This window comes from Aphelocoma coerulescens, chromosome 1A (genome assembly GCF_041296385.1).
Source record: "Aphelocoma coerulescens isolate FSJ_1873_10779 chromosome 1A, UR_Acoe_1.0, whole genome shotgun sequence".
Lineage (NCBI taxonomy): Eukaryota > Metazoa > Chordata > Aves > Passeriformes > Corvidae > Aphelocoma > Aphelocoma coerulescens.
The window spans coordinates 30,221,053-30,237,435 of record NC_091014.1 but is presented as its reverse complement, the minus strand read 5'-3'; the positions used below and the strand labels follow the sequence as shown (position 1 = coordinate 30,237,435).

At 38.4% G+C, this 16,383-nt stretch overlaps 1 long non-coding RNA gene across 2 annotated transcripts; it reads right to left on the bottom strand.

The window, feature by feature from the left end:
• Positions 1-234: 234 nt before the first annotated feature.
• LOC138104626 (uncharacterized) lies at positions 235-13,945 on the bottom strand. 2 transcript variants are annotated; one of them, XR_011148170.1, is made up of 3 exons: positions 13,799-13,945; positions 7,159-7,271; positions 235-1,472 (listed from the first exon to the last, which is right to left on the bottom strand). It is a non-coding gene; the product is annotated as an uncharacterized lncRNA (long non-coding RNA). The 2 variants fall into 2 exon arrangements; XR_011148169.1 differs by lacking the exon at positions 235-1,472 and adding an exon at positions 4,469-6,498.
• Between the last annotated feature and the right edge of the window lie 2,438 nt (positions 13,946-16,383).

The following is a 16,383-nucleotide window of genomic DNA, read 5'->3' as shown; positions in this document are numbered from 1 at the left end:
TGTGGTTTTTTACCTGAGTTATTAATAAAGCTTTATATTATTAAATCTGGAAGAAATTTTGTAAATTAATTTGCTATCACCATGGATGCTCCAGCCCATCTGTTTTATCAGTAAATGAAAATAGCTCATTTCTTCTTGAGCTTGATTCTCTCTTGAAATGTTCTTTTGGGCCCAATCCATCTGATTCAGAAATCAGGTTAAAAGTTCTGTTGTTCTGAATGGATTCTGATCAGGCCAATGGGACTACTTAAGACAGTATGCAGTTGCAGGATTAGTCCCTTTCTGGCTCGTATCCATTGGTGCAACACTGCTCGTTCTTCACCAAATGCTGTAGTACATCCTAACAACCCTATTTTCTGTGTAATTTATACTTATTCCCAAGAAACTGAGAAAAAAAATCACACAAATTAATTTTTCTCCAAAAGGAATTTCCAGAATTAAATAGCTCTGTCCAAATACTTTTAGTTGTGGTTTTAACAATATCTTTCACCTTCTTCCAAACTACTTTTTCCCTTTTTCTCAATTTGTGTTTAAAGTACAACACAGTTAATTTTTAAAAGATGTGGGAAATTAAAAAAGGGACTTTAAAGCATAACCCAAATAAACATTAATCTGAGGAGGAAAACATAAATAAGCCTTATGATGAATGTATTCCTTTTGTTTCCAAGCTAAATCACAGGCCTACCTAGTTGAAAGGTGAAGATGGCTCATATGTTAGATAGCTACTGGAGCTATCTGATATATGATGATTAGTTATAATATGCAAAGTTTGTCCCAGGTGTAAAGACCTCATAAAGCTGAAGACAACACAAGTGCATTATTAGCTCCCATCATAGTGGTAAAATAAGCCAACTCAACCTAATTGTCAATTTTTTTAAAATGTATGTGATTATAATGAGTGTTCTGATAGTATGTAAAGACAAAACTTAAGTATTCATGTTTTTATCTGTAGTCCTTCATTTGGTTCAATTTGAAAATGTAATGCTTGGTTTGCCAGCAAATCTAGAAAATATGGTTCCAGACTCAGATGATTTTTACTGTATTACATACTGAGGCTGCCCCTGGGAAGGTATTTATTTCTTTTCTCCTTGTCAATAATGCATGACCCTACAAAGCAGAAACCTTATTAGAGTCTATGTTTAATGATTGCCCTAGTGATATGAGTGGTCTGGTAACAAATTGAAATGTCAGACACTCTATGACCCTCTAATAATATTGAAATCTGCCAGCCCCTATTAAACTGCCTTCAGACTGCATTATCCTGTGGTAATAGATCAGCTACTTACCCTAACTAATACAGTTATCACGTGGGACACTGCAGCATGATCCTTTCAATCAAAAGTCAAAAAAGGAGTGGAACGGTGGGTAAAAATGAAGGATTGTTGTAACAATATGATGATGAACCCACTTCATTAAGGTGGAAATTTACCCGTAAAGAAGACTGTGATTGATCTTCATTCCGGTGTGTCATCCTGTTAAAAGGAAAAAGTAATTTTCAAATTTGAATGAACAGGATTTTTTCTCTCTCATCTTCTCCCTCCCACTGCCCACGTTTTAATGAATTATCTTACTTCATAAGCTACTTTTATGGGTCCAAGTGCAATCCAATGTGGCCTAGTACTGCCATAGGAAAACACCCAAGAAACAGAAACACTTTTCCATCATTATTTCCAACAACTTCTCTGCACTTTTACTTGGAGAGCATGACATTAATTTTTTTCCTGTTTCCAGATGCATACAATAAGGAGTATCAATAAAAAAAGTAATCTTCATAATTATAACAGGGAAACCAAAAGAAAGAGCAATTGTAACAACTGAGAAAACAGTATCACATCCTCCTTCCTTAGGACTTGTCCCTCCCTTGCTGAATTATATTAATGCATAGGTCATATTTACATGGCATCATTAAGTGCACTTGTGTTGGAATTTTGCACGTAGATTTATCCATAAGATTAGAATGATAAACAGAACTCTTCGTAATCTCAGACGGTCTTAAAGCACTTGATTCTCTTGAAGCTAATGAGAAACTCTACTTTTGAAGGCTCTGAATTGTGCTTGTCTGTGGGATTCTCTGCCTCCTTCCTTATTATGGAAAAGAAGATGGGGCTGGATAGGGAGTCCGCCAAATTGTAGTTTCCAAGGTTCTCCACTTTTTAAAGGGATACCCTTCTGAACCAGGGTATAGCTGGCCCAAAGTCATCTTTCAAACCTTATGACTTTCCAGCTGAAATAACTCTGGAACTGACTCTATAACTACTCTTCTGAAATGCCTACGAACATCTACAGGTTGTACTTCATAGGATACCCAAGGGCATGCTTATTTGCCAAGTGGACTCCTCCTGTGACCTTGTGTCTTTCTCCTCCTCGTTTCCAAATACCATATCAGCTGCTGTAAGGCAAAGCAAATACTTCTGTGTTCTTCCCAGGGGAATCCTGAGCAGAGCAAGAGAGATAGGTGGGCAATCTCTGCTGAGTCTGAGTTCAGGTTTGCACACAGCTGAGTATGGGAGCACGCTGGGCTTCAGCACTGCAGGATCTGAGCTCTTAAAGTCTCTATACTATATCAGGATTTATACATTAATGATATATATATGAACACGTACCACCTGTGTGAAGAACATCAGCCTGTTTCTATGTCTTCTTCCCTGTCCTGCTGCAACCTTCTCTAGAAGTACCTTCTTCTATGTGCTTTCTACCCTGCCCCAGTGTCTCATCGTGTACCTCCATGCTAATGATCCTCTAATCAAACTACTGAATCATAAATCTCAGTATCTTTTCTCTAGAAACCATTTAAAATCACATCCTGGTGCAGGAGCAGTGGGCTCTCTAAAGCTCTTAGTTATAACTGACCCTAATTCATGGCTATAACAAGAGAGATAAAAGTTACAGCCTGGCTTCAGAAAGCTTCCCTGCAGGAGCAGAAAACTGAGAGAAGATTTTGGCAAGAGCTTTGTGTGAGGTATAGTTAAATTCATCTCTGTTCTGAAAAAAAAGTGTCTTTGTAAAAATAGCTCCACGTTTATTGTCTTTTCATCAAACAGGCCTAGCTTACAAACAAAAAGATGGATTTTGTATCTGCCATTCCTGCAAAGTCACTGTGGGCTTTTACTGTCAGCCTTGGCTTCTCCCCATTTTGCCTACCATCAGCAGCAATAAAGACCTGCACGCCAAATTAGTCCCCCTGAGATGACTGTGTAACACACTGACTTATAATGGTGCTCTCATTGACACCCCTGCAGCCCCCTTAATGTCAGTGGTTTTCTGCCTGAGCTTAGTGAATATTTCACTGAGGATATACAAAAGGTATAGTAGCTTGCAGCTCTTTGCTGCCTTATTCTGCAGGGAAAGCAGTAGGGAAAATGAAGTAAGCTCTAGAAATCAGTTATGTTTTCATTGTCATGTATTCTATTTCATATTTGATGAATTCTGCAGAAATTCTTTCCGTTGTTTAACAAGCCTGAACTGCTTCTAACTATCTGAAAAATACATAAAAGCTTGATTTGTTTTCCCCCAGGGTCAGCTTTTGATCATGAACTGCATTTGGAAAGGCCCTACCCTACTGTGAAATGTGCCTGAGGACAGGGAGGGGCAGCATGGTCTCACTGGGGGCTGGGACCTACTCGGATGTGACAAAGAAGCGTTCCTCAGCTCTGTTCCACCTGCTGCCAGGAGCTCCAGTGAGTTCCCTTCTGAGCTGAAGGCAATGGACCACTAGTCAGGCGTAAAGTTACGCACATGCATAACACAAAATCAACCTCAAGGTTCACATACTTATTCCACCGAGTTCAGATATGCTAGTGGCTTGGATTTTCAGATTAAAATTTCAAATCCACCATCCAAGATTATTTGAGACAAAATGCTTATGATAAGTTTTTCCAGCTGAGATTTGCTTGGGGACATTTTTTTCATAACATGGGATGTGTTTCCATCCACTTCTTAATCCAGAAATAGTTAAGCAAGGCATAAATAATGTCAGACAAATCAAGAACACACCCACTCATGGATACAAATTTTATCACACTATTTGTTCACCTTCACTGAAACTCTTAAACTGAGTACACTTGAAAACCCAGGAAAAAAAATATCTTGCTTTCTTGTCATGAACCTGATTAACTTGGTTAGAAACCTAAGGATTTCGTAAACACTCTTGTTTATTTTTGTGTTTAGCATTCTGTAGTAACCTATGTTGTTGAACTGAACATATATTAAGTGTCTTCTAGATTTTGTCGTACAGTTTTCCATATAGCATAATTTATAATTCTGAATGTCCTCTGTTTCAGTAATTTCCTTTTATCCCCAGTGGTCATTTTCACTCTTGCAGTATCTATTATGAGATGGCATATGCAACCTTTGGGCATGTAGGATATTAATCTATCTTTGATCTCATTCCCCACAGCTTCCTGATTTTCCTCCAGAAAGAATGAACTCTGAAGCAATTCAACATCTTTATTTTTATTATTGTCATTGGTTCACTTTAGTTTTAGTTAACAACATGAGGTCTATAAGGGGCTTTTTAGTTTAGTGTTTTCTTATTTTTTTAAACATTGTTCCTGTACTTAAATGCCAATTCCTTAGAAGTTTCTTCTTCTTTTACTGCTTGTGTTTTTATTTTCCTGAATCCCTGTTTGCTTCACAGAAGTAAATATCAGAATACATAGCTGTGACACAGATCTTCTAAACTTAATATAGGTATTAAAGAAGGAAAAGATTTTTTCTGTCATCATCATCCTATCAGTGTAGGACTGCTTCTCCAAAGTTATCTTGCTCATCAGCTCTACTCAAAAAACATTCCACAAGATCTTCCAGATATTATAACTAGTTTATGCTATGAAATATTAATTTTTTTTGGTTTTGCATCTTAATAAAGATGACAAGAGGACTACATGTGATTCTTTTGCAGAATATAATTGCACTTTTTTCAGGCATTTGTAGGACTTTCCTTCAGTGTCATATACAGTTAGGTCATGGAAGTGTCCTTTGTTTGTTGCTTTCCACCATCCTTGAATCACTCTCGTCTCTAAGCTCATTCCACTTTGCCTGCCCTCAGATTCTGTATCCCAAACACCAGAGACAATTTACACACCAGAAGCTATCTGTCGGAATTCCACCTCACAAATACATCTGATTTAGGGGGTTGTCACGTATATTTGTCTTGAAGCTAAATTGGTATCCTGCATAAAACCTGATGGCTTGAATCTCTCTGACTATGAGCCAGTGCCTCTGCATTTGGGGCCCGCAATTGTGCTACCCTTTGCACCCATCCTGTCGGGAATGCTCCTATGTAATTTGTTGCCCACTGTCGCCTTGAGGCTTTTGCCTTCTATTGGATTTGTGGCTTCCTCCAGCCCAAGTTATTCTTCCCTTGTGGCATGCATTAGCTTGCATTTTTACAAGCTGAATCTCATTTTGCTATTCTCAGCCTGTATTTCTCTGAGCTGCTTTATATTATATTTCTTGATCCTGACTTGTATAATATCTCCCAATTTAACATCATCTACAAATTTAATGAATGTGGCTTTATTTTGCAATCTTCATAACTGTTAATAAAGGTACTAAAGTAAATATTCGTCCTACTTTAGGTCTCAGTGGCTCTGCACTTCCCCCTTCACATCCATGCCCCGTTCCACTGCCCCTCAAGCTCTCTGGATTGCAGTGACTGGCAGTACTCTCTCCTTTGTGGACTTCCACATAAATCTAGTCCATATGTTAATTTGCTGTTTAACTGCTTCACCAAAATCCATATCTGTGATTTAGACCGTACCTCAGATATCCAGAAATTTAGGAAATATCACAGAATGCAGTCATGAGTTAAATCTCATGGGTCTCCTACCCAGCTCTCATGTAATACTTACATTAGATCACAGTAGTGCAACTCTTGTCTTGAAACCAGTGGCAATTAACCAAGTTTTGACTTCTTACTGGTTTTGCTAAGGCTGGGGGGTATTTTCCCCTTATGTATAGAAGGGAGGTTTTAGTGTAGATTCAAGTAGACCACGTTAAGGGTACCCCACATCATCTGTACACTCATTCTTCCAGAATAGGCATCTTGACATTGCTACACACAAGAGGTAGACAGCTGGAAGAAATTCCTTATTTGCATGTGACTTTGCTTACATTTACAAGTTTGCTACCACAACTGAAAAGTCATCTCACTAAGCAGCACAGAATCCAAGCATACATGGGAATTCACTGGCAGAATAAACTTTTTACAGATACTGTCTTCAGAAGGTTCGTAGAGGTTATGGCAAAAGACTGAGTGGGAAAATGTTTGGGTTTTTTTTTCCCTCTTGCATAAGATGTGTCTTTCAAAGAAGGCTTTATGCAAGGTTAATAGGTACTTAGCAACTTTTTATCTCAACAGATATATACCAGATAGTTAGGCCAATAATAGAAGGAAAAGAGAGAATGAGTAATAAGTGTATAGTGGCATGAGTACTGATCAGCAATGAGAACTGCTTCTGCTCCAGTTACCAGTAGTAGGATCACACAATTTTAAAGCTGTGGGAAGCACAAAAGAAAGAAGAAATTGGGATGGAAGCCAGAAAAAAGGATGGGTGATCTAGAAGATGAGTCACTAATTTACATCTTCAGCAAAATATATCCAGATTTCTGCAAAGCCCCAGCCTATACCCATGCCCTCTGCACATCACACAATCTCCTCTACAAAATGAATCTGTGTCATAAAATCATTAAAACGTAGAATCATGGATTGGAAAGGACCATGAACATACCATCTAGTCCCAAACTCCTAATGTAAGTAACTAATGTCTTCCCTTTCCTAGTAAGAGAAGTTTTAAGAAAGGCAATTTACTTAGGGATTACATTAAAATTATGCAGAGATAGATTTCTAGGCACTTTCTCCAAAATATTCAGTCCCACAGTCACCCTCTAACTGTGGTGCAGACTTCTGCATTAACCAAATACTCACGACTGGTAGAAAGTACAAAAAGCCTGCAGAATTTTATGCCTATGTAGCTCTTTAGCTTTCCTATCTATTATTCTGATGTGAAAAACAGATTAAACCCCAGCAGTATATTACAGTCTCTAGACGTTTTTGTGCCTGGTTATTTTTAAAATAGCTTTTTCTTTCTTGCTTTCTTCCCTCCTTTTTATTTTTCATTGACATATTTGTAAATGTTCCTTTCATTTCCTCGGTACCTGTAGCTGACATTTATCCCAGCTTCTTCTGTTCTCAGCTGTGGTTGAATATTCTTGCTTCATTGCCTCCTTCCTTCTTCATTTCCAGTTGACAACATCATAGTAAAGGTGAGCTAAAAGGAAAATTAGAAATTCTGTTTACTTCACAGCTATGCACTGAATGCCCCAGCTATGCAGTCTCACAGAGAAGCTCATGATGAGAACATGTTACAGCAACAGACAGGTCTTTTCAGATCTCAACATATCTTGCAGGGACAGCTAGTGTTTAGCATTGCTGTTGTGTTGCTGTGCAAAAGTGGCCTTGAGCAGATTGATACAGGACAAGATTCACTGTATCACATATGCATTTCAAATCTTATTTCTTATTCATCCCTACTTACCACCCTTTTTGTTCCTGAGGTAAATCCTGATCCTTTCCCATCAAACATGTAATGCTTTTTCTGACTAAACTTAATGGATATGGTGAGTTGAAAATGACTTCTGGGGGCTAGACCTCAGAGTGGGTCGCAAGTATCTGTCATAGATTTTTGTCCTGTTTCTAGGGGTCTGTGCAAGGGAGACTGCAAATCTAAGGGTGTGTCTGATAGAGGTCAGGTGTAAATCATCACAAAAATATCCTCTGCTTTAAAGTCCTGCTTCCATTTTGGGAATATTTCTGGAGGAGGAGGCAGAAAGTGGGTAAATAACAAAAGAATGACTTCATTTTTGCTCGATCTGTAAGATCTGTATCGTTCTGAGCAGTGAGAGTTATTCTTAGTGAGTTGCATCACTGGCTCTTGGCAGCCATGGCAACTAAGATCCGCTTCTACCCAGAAAAAAACTGGAAAGGAGAGAAGCCGAACTTCGCTGTTAGCCTCACTTTGCTGGTTTCTGTCCCCCCCGTGCAACAGGTTTAAGTTCAATGCAATTGCTTTTGGAGCCTAACATGTTTCCCCCCACACATTCCCAGCTTCACCATAACCTGGAGGAATGAACTCTAGCAGTGAGGCTATCCCATTCTGTATTTTGTTGTGTTTGCTGTGTTGCCATCTATATTTATTCTATATGATGGTGGCTTTCTCAGTCTTGGATTAGCATTCCAATGAGACATACACGGGACCATGGGGTGAAACCATGGACAGTGCTATGACAAGTGCCAAGTGTGGGCTTCTACTTACCTGTCCAGAAACCATGGCTTCTTCTCAGTGATAAAGTTTTTAGGTTTGAAAGCAAAGGCTTTTTGCCATAAAGTATTTCCTTTTAAAAAAACAGAAAACCAGATGCATGGGAACAGGATGAGCTGTGGTATTTCCTAGTAGAAGAGGGAAGAATGAAGGAATTCTTCTGTATTTTTTTCCACTGCTATGCATGTAAGTCTGCCACTGACTGCCTGTCAACACTTCCTTGCAAGCCACCAAACAGCTTGTCCAAACAGGAGGAGGTAATATCCTTTAGTCTCTATTGACTTGGAGGAACAGACTTAAAGTGAGATTCCTTGTCATGTTACCAGGGTCTTAAATCACCCTTTCCCCACGGTGTAATAATTACCAGATAGCTATACTGACTGCTATTACTTAATTTATAAACCTCTCATACATTGTCTGTTATCTATGAAAGTGTTTCTATGAATGATTTCTTTTCTGTATGAAAACGAAACTATTATCTTTGCAAAAAGCATTCTTAAAAAGGACAGCTAGAGAAAGAATCAGAGAGAGGCATGCTATGATAATTGGGAACAAATACAGAGCATGGGAACTGTCTGAACCTGTAAGATCTGGGTTACTGATGTATCTTTAGGAAAAAGCAAAGCATCAAAGCCTGAACACAATAAAGTTGTGGATTTTCCTGGCAGACATTGCAATTACCTAAGCTTCTGAGGAATCATGAAAAGGACTGGTGGAGGTATTTGCACTGTTTGTATTCAATGTCAATTCCGTTTCAAAAGATCAAATATACTGGATCATTCGTGCTTTTATTTTCTTGGATAGTACATTTATAATGCACACAAGCAGTGCTTTGAGGGGCAGATGGTGCCAATTGATTGTATATTCATTATTTGTGGAAGAGACCTCATGCATTCTCACATTTTTGTGTGAAATCATCCACAATGAGATGCTGAAGTGACTGAGATTATTCGACTGATTCCTCAGCAAAGTCCCTCTCACAGTGCTGCTGGGTTCTGTTTGACAGCATTTCCACCCTCAGGAATTGCCAGGGCCAACACAGGAGACATCTAGTGCTAAAACATTGTGGGATAGAGCCTCAATAGAACACCTGCCCACCAGAAGATTTGCTGTTCTTGACAATGCAAAATAGTGTCAAATTGGAAAGGAGACATTGTTGTGTCTCTGGAAACAGAAAACTGTTACAAAGACTTAACTCCTGTATATATATTGAATAAAATATAAAGCCAGACTATAATTTAATGAGGCTGAGAAAATGAAAATAGGAAAATGTGAGAAAATCTGATGCTCTTTGCCTTGATGCTATCTGCCTGCTCCTGGACAGTGTTAGATCCTGTTCCTTTTGCCTACAATACAAGTAGAGAGGCCAAGATTTTGTCTGTGGCGTTTTTGATACCTTTGTTGAATCAAGGAAAGGGTTGATTGCTTAAAACTATATTTCCAGTAGAGGTTTAGAGATAGGGAATTTGGGAGTGTCATAAAACAGATACCATTTCCTTCCTGGCTAGCCTGATAGGATCAAAGTTGGGAAATACTGTCTCCTGAGGGAAAGTGATCTCTGCTTTCCAGAGGGGTAAGAGGCTCTTTATGTCTTATCTTTCTTATCTGTCTTTCCTATCTCTAGCTATATTCGTATGAACATGATATAGACCTGGGACTATTCTCATGAAATATACATTTTTGTGTCAACTTATTTCTCCAGAGTTATATGATTTAACTTTGTTTGGGAGATACCTGTAAAATAAATTCCAGTATTTTAATAGATACAGAGGGACAGAGTCTAAATATTAGGCTTATTTTTGTACAGGCACAAAAATAATGTTGCCTGGAGTAAACTATATCTCTTTGCCCCTCAGAAGCTCATCTGAGAGTAATTGTGCATACCCAGCTAAATCAAAAGAGAGCCACAGTTTGATGCAAGAGGTTGGATTAGAGGCTATGACCGAAGTATCTTGGTCTCCCTGATCAAGGCAAGCTATACAGCAGTCATCAGAAAAAAAAGAAAGCAGGTGACAGAAGCCATGACTGGCTATCAGCATCACAGATACAATAATACAGGCAGGAGAGACCTTTTGCCTTACACATTGTGAGCAAAATCCATGCAAGATTGTGTTATGTGCTTGTGGAAATGCTTCTATTTCAGTGTGAATAGAAATAGCTATTCCTACAGAGGCATTAAAAAGGAACAAAATTTAAAGTTAAAACAGACCAAGCTTTTCAGAATATTTAAAATCATTAAAAATAGTTTATTCAAGCAATAATCCCTTAGAATTGGTTATTACCACTATTAATGACTTGCTAGTTAAAATATTATTGGATCATAACTGAAAACTGCTGGCAATGTCTGATTTCAAGGGGTATTATCTCTTAATTAATGATACTTCACCTATCTGCAGTCAGTTTTGTAGGTATCCATTTTATTGTCTATTGCAGGATACTAAAACCAAATGAAGGAGACATTACAAAGAGAGGCAAAATAGATGCTTATTTTCTTGGTGTTTTGCATTTTGTGGCCTGTCAGCTAGCTTGCATCTGAATTTACTTGTCTCTTATTAGTATGTGGCTTCTTATTAGGAACTTTATGTGCATTGAAATTGTGTGTTGGAACTGCATATTGAAAAGCAATGCATACTTTTGGGAGAGGTTGATAGATAGAAATTTAAAATATTTATTTTAAATCATTGTTTTATTCACCTCTTTTTGAGCTCTGATCTGAATGACCATTTCTTTCACAATATTCCATTTTCACCAACTGTTTTGTCATATCCTGTTCAGGAACCTCGTTTGACATATTGATACCATGATTTTTCTAGCTTGTAATTTGTATATCATGTTGATCACAAAGGAAGTAGGAATATAACTGGTGAAAATGAAGAAAGCTGAAAGGCTAGGAGGCAGGAAGTGTTGAGGGTGATAAACATTTGATATGATTACTAAAAATTCTCAGACTTCAATTTTGTGTGACTTGCTGGGTGTCCATTGCTCTCTGTGCTTGCAGTTGTTTTGTTTAGGAATAGGACACAAAGCAAACTCTCTGTAACAGGCACTTTCAATACCAATACCTAATTCCTTCTTGTGTCTGTACTGCCCCACACACTGAATAACAGAAGTAGAAAACACTTTCATACAGGGGTTTTACTTAAGTACAAAATTAGCTGTCTTTGCATTGTGTGGTTTGGATACCTTCAGTTCTTCTATGACTATGGTTTCTCAGGAGCTGGTCCTATAAACCCTTACAAGATTAATTTTCTTGTCTTAAATGCTTCCAGGTCACAGGAGCAGAACTGTTCTGGGGACTGTAAAGATGATCATTCTGTTGATCATAAATCTGACTGTAAGCTCAAGCTTTTAGATACTCAGTAGCGCTTTCAGTGAGCCATATTCTTCTCTAAAAATTCTTGGAATCATTGACAACTTTTCTAGTGTACTTCTGTTATTTATTCTTCTTTAATGGAATATTTCAGAAAATAGAAAGTTTGAGTGTATACACTTCACATTGAATAGCTCTGTAACTTTCCAGGTATTAAAATTTTCTTTTAAAGTCAATTTTGATCAGCTCTGCTGAACATCTCTCCAGCCTGCCTTATTTCTAGATCCCAAGTCGAGAAACTAAGAACTTTACTAAGAGCACAGGGAGGAGTTCAGTAGACACACAGATGGTAAAACCTCAGATGAAATTAAAATTTAAAAAATATTTAAATTAAAGATAATTTTTCATTGTCTAAGAAAATAGGGTAGTCATACTACAGTAAGGTTGTTCCTCGCACTCTTGTGGGCTTTATTGCTTTCATTTAAGCAAATTTTGGGCTACAAAAAGATGATAATTTTAATTTGAGATGAAGGACTACCATCTGTGAATATAGTGGACTCCTTTCCCTTATGTATTATCTACACAAATAACACCCATTTTATTTTTTGGGGAATGTGATGAAGATAATAAAAGGGAATAGAGACAGATGCTGATCAAACAGATGTTATTTTAGTCTGACTTCTTCTACCTGGCTCATCAGTGTTTGTCAACACAGACATGCATCACTGCTAATATTTTAAGAGCTGCTCCTACTGGCTTGTATTGTGATGTACTGGGTGAACAAAAAGGAATAAATAGACAGGATCAAACTCCATTGGTTTTGTTACAGATGCTTGGAGGTGAAAAGCTACTGTAAATTTCCAGTAGGCCACTTCACTTTTGTCTCTTGCAACAATGAGCCTTCCATCAATATAATCCTTTAATTTTTTGTCTGTACTGATATTTTCAAATGAGTGAAGTGAGAGGAATGGCATACAGATATTGAGGAATGTTTTCACAAGCAACTCTGCTCTACAAAGCCAGTGTTACTGCATAATCTATATCTCCACTTCTTCAGATACAGAATAAATTATCTCAATGTAACCCATGTGGAATGTAGGCTAAAGCTGCTTTTAATGCTAAACTAAAAATCTTTTGAATCCATTTCAGTGATATGGTTTAATTAACCAGACCACTTCTTCTAGCCCCGTGTACTCAATGCAAATTAATGGCACTCGGAATATACATTCTCTCAGTGTCTTGCCTGCTGTTTGCTGCCTGCGAATCCTATCTCGCATCCCACACCTTGCACTTGCACAAGTGATTAACTACCTCCAGAACTCATTTCCTCCTGAGTGGCTTCACAATATTTTTCTTCCATGGAAGGCAAATATGGTGATTGAGCCAGCACAAAACCATTTTCAAAGGTGTCAGCGCTACTGTGCCAGAGTATCATTTCTAATATCTTATGCTATAATGTAGTATACAAAAGAAATGTTACATTATTTACTTCATACTGTATCACTTACCTAAGACCCCAGCTGAGTGGTCTGTTTTGTATTAAAAATAATGCTGCTAGTGCTAGAAGGTGATGGTGGAAGTTTTATGCAGGCTCAGAATGCAACTTATTTTTTAATATGTCATCTAGATAAAGATGGCCTAAGAAATGACACAACTTTCCTGCAGGGAGTGTGAGCAGCCCTCTTCTAAACACAAATCATGTTGAGGCCGTCATATAGACTCAGTCACTCTAGTATCCTCTGTAACCAAGAGGGAATGCCATATAAAAGCTGGATTTTCTGCTTCATGAGATTCTCACATGTAAAACTTTTCTTTCCAGAGGGGAATAAATAAGAAATGGAACTGTTGAAAATTCTTTCAAGTCAAGTTCTGACAAAATCCAGTCTTCTCAGTTCTTACTTGAAGAACACTGTCAAAATGTCAGGTTGAGATGAAGACCTGACAGGTCACTTTGGTGGAGGCCGTAGAGAGAGACCTTTGAAAAGCTGTCTTTGTTTCTTTGTGCTCTTAAGCTTTAGTATTCCTGGAGGCCCCCAGCAGACAGTGCAGCTCTGTCAACCAGGTGCTTTATTAAGTCTCTGTAATGCAGACTACTGCCCAAAAGGACCTCACACTTAAAGGCCAACAGGACATAGGAGGTGATGTGAAAAAATTCTGCTGTACTTACTGTGACAGAAATAAGAGCCGTCTAGATCCTTTCTTCTTCTACCACCAGCAGCAGGCAGAGGCTCTGATATAAACACAAGGCCTCAGAAGATCAAAAAGTGGCAAGGTCCAATGTAGGTGGTCTGCAAGCAGGAAGCTAAGTCAGGAAAGCCACTGCATCACTACCTGGAGCAGTAGGGCTAAAAGATACCTCAACCTGGCAGCTTCATCAGTGCTAAGGGGAAACTGCTGTTTCCAGTACCACAAAAATAGGAGCTGCAGGTTCGTGTCCTATGCTTCACATCTACTGTCAGATCTGAAACCTCAAAGGAACTGGTGGAGAAACTAATCCCATTGTAATTCACTACTGGAAACACTGACTCACTGTGGGTTGCCTTTCATAACACCTCGGCTTCTCAAATGTTGGTGCTGTATTAAAAAGTTAATATGCAACTGAAGAATTTTTCAGAAAAGTTTGGTTGAAAAGATGAGAATGCTTTTTTTGTCCTACTTTGCATAATTTTTCAGACGTGATCCTTGTGGAATTTTACAATGTTTTGTCTTTAAATTTGGAAACTTCCTTCTCACATAAGTCAGAAGCAGTCATTACTTGTAATGTTGAAGTTTTTACATGAAGTTTTATTAAACTGTCTGTTACAAAGGAAAACAGTGTTTCAAACATGAGAGTGAATGTCACATTAAAAAAATGACCTCCTACAGGTTTTGATTCATTCTACATCCAGGCCATGACCACCTGGGTGCTTTTCCTGCCCACATGACTGCACTGTGGATCACAGAGCTTTTGAGAGGGGAACTCGACACTGTTCCCTGTAAGTTTCTGGGTTTTCCCATATAACTGCCTTCAGACTCACCCTAACACCATGTGGTGGCAAGGGTGGGACAACTTTGTGAGACCAGTTTCAGTCCCCCACCCATTGAGCAGCTTCTGCAAGAAAGAATAGCAATTTATACCGTCAGGGTTGTTAAATAAGGTATAAACTGACCTCTGTGTGTTATACGTATTTACCCATTGCACAGCAGATATACAGAATAATCCAAGGCTCATTTACATTTGACGTTTGCCAAGTACCTACTGCTGTGTGGTTCACTTAAGCAAATATGGCATACGTATTACTATTACTAGTTAAAGCAACAAGCTAGGTGGTGTTTTATGTATTACCAACATAGGTGATTTTCATGAAATAAAAAAAACCCAGCCAGTGAGGACAAATAAAGCTAGCTGAACAAGGTACACTTTATTAATTTTTTAATGTTTTTTTCTTGAATAGGAGGGTGGGTTAACTCTGTGTTGGAAAGGCAGTGTAAATCAGTTCACATCACACCTCGTAGAAGAAGAGAAAAGATGTGTCTCTAGCAGGAAAAGCAATCAACAGAAGGGGTGGAGAAAAAGTATAAATCAGGATGGTTTATGTTTCCTTCCACCTTGTAGATTGCTTTTCCTTCTGTAACCTCCCTCCCTCCTTCTCCCCCTTCCTCTGTCCTTCAGTAACAATTTAGCTTACCTCCACATATACCTTCTCACTATGGTTGAATGTGTTATAAAAGCAAAAGCACAGTTTGTAGAATGTTCTGAGTGTTGTGCTAAGTCTCTTCATTCTAGACAGGGAAATATCCAATTCACAGGAAATTTTGGATCAATAATAACTCACACTGAAATTATGCTTTGCTACTGGTCTATGGACTAGAGCCTAGATGGTCTTTGCTTCTAAACTGTCTGAATCCCAGTGAGGTGGATGTACTGCTGTGCAAGTGCAAGACCACACTGATGGTGTCTTCTGAAGAACCTTTGTAGACTTTTTCATGGGTGGGATCCTAGTCCAAGCCATAACCAGTGAGAGATTGCATTGCAGATGTAACTGCTAATGTGACTTCTCATGGGACTGAGAGAAAAAGTGTGGTCCTACACAAGGACAGCTTCTGGTTTTCTGGACTGTGTGTTCAGTTTGTGTCCATTAGGTTTGGTTGTTGAATTCCTGATCCTCATCCTTTTATAAAGTGTTGAAAAACCTGTTTTGAAGAGAACTGTCACTGAGATTGTACTCTTTCCTTTCTTGCAATCTTCATTTGAAAGGATAATCTTTGTAGGATTCCAAGTCTTAGTTCTGTCTCTGATCTTATAACAATGTATGACAGCTGCAATCCATCTGTTCAAGTAAACAATTTCATTTAAATTTTGAGGAGAGGAATGCAACATTCATGCATGCTCCTTGTGGTCAAACTATTATAAAAAACTTTTGCTCTGTCTTCATGAACTTCTTACAAAAAGTAGTGTGTGATATCTCTTACCCAACTATATGTTACTGGTCAGAAATGCATGTTGGTGTTTCTGCAAGGAAGGATCTAGGGCTGCATTACGATGCAAAGTTAAGGCACACAGTGATGGATGTACTTGTGCAAATACATCTGACAGAAACACGAGACTTGTTTCGGAGGGGTCAGTGCAGTCAATGGAAATTCAGAGAGATGATGTCAGTCAGACTTTTGGTTTCCTGAAAATAATGATTAGGTTTGCCTTGCTTAAATGGTGCAATCAACAAATTTCTGATAAAATCTTATAAATTTGCAGGTGTCAGCCTCACAGATGCA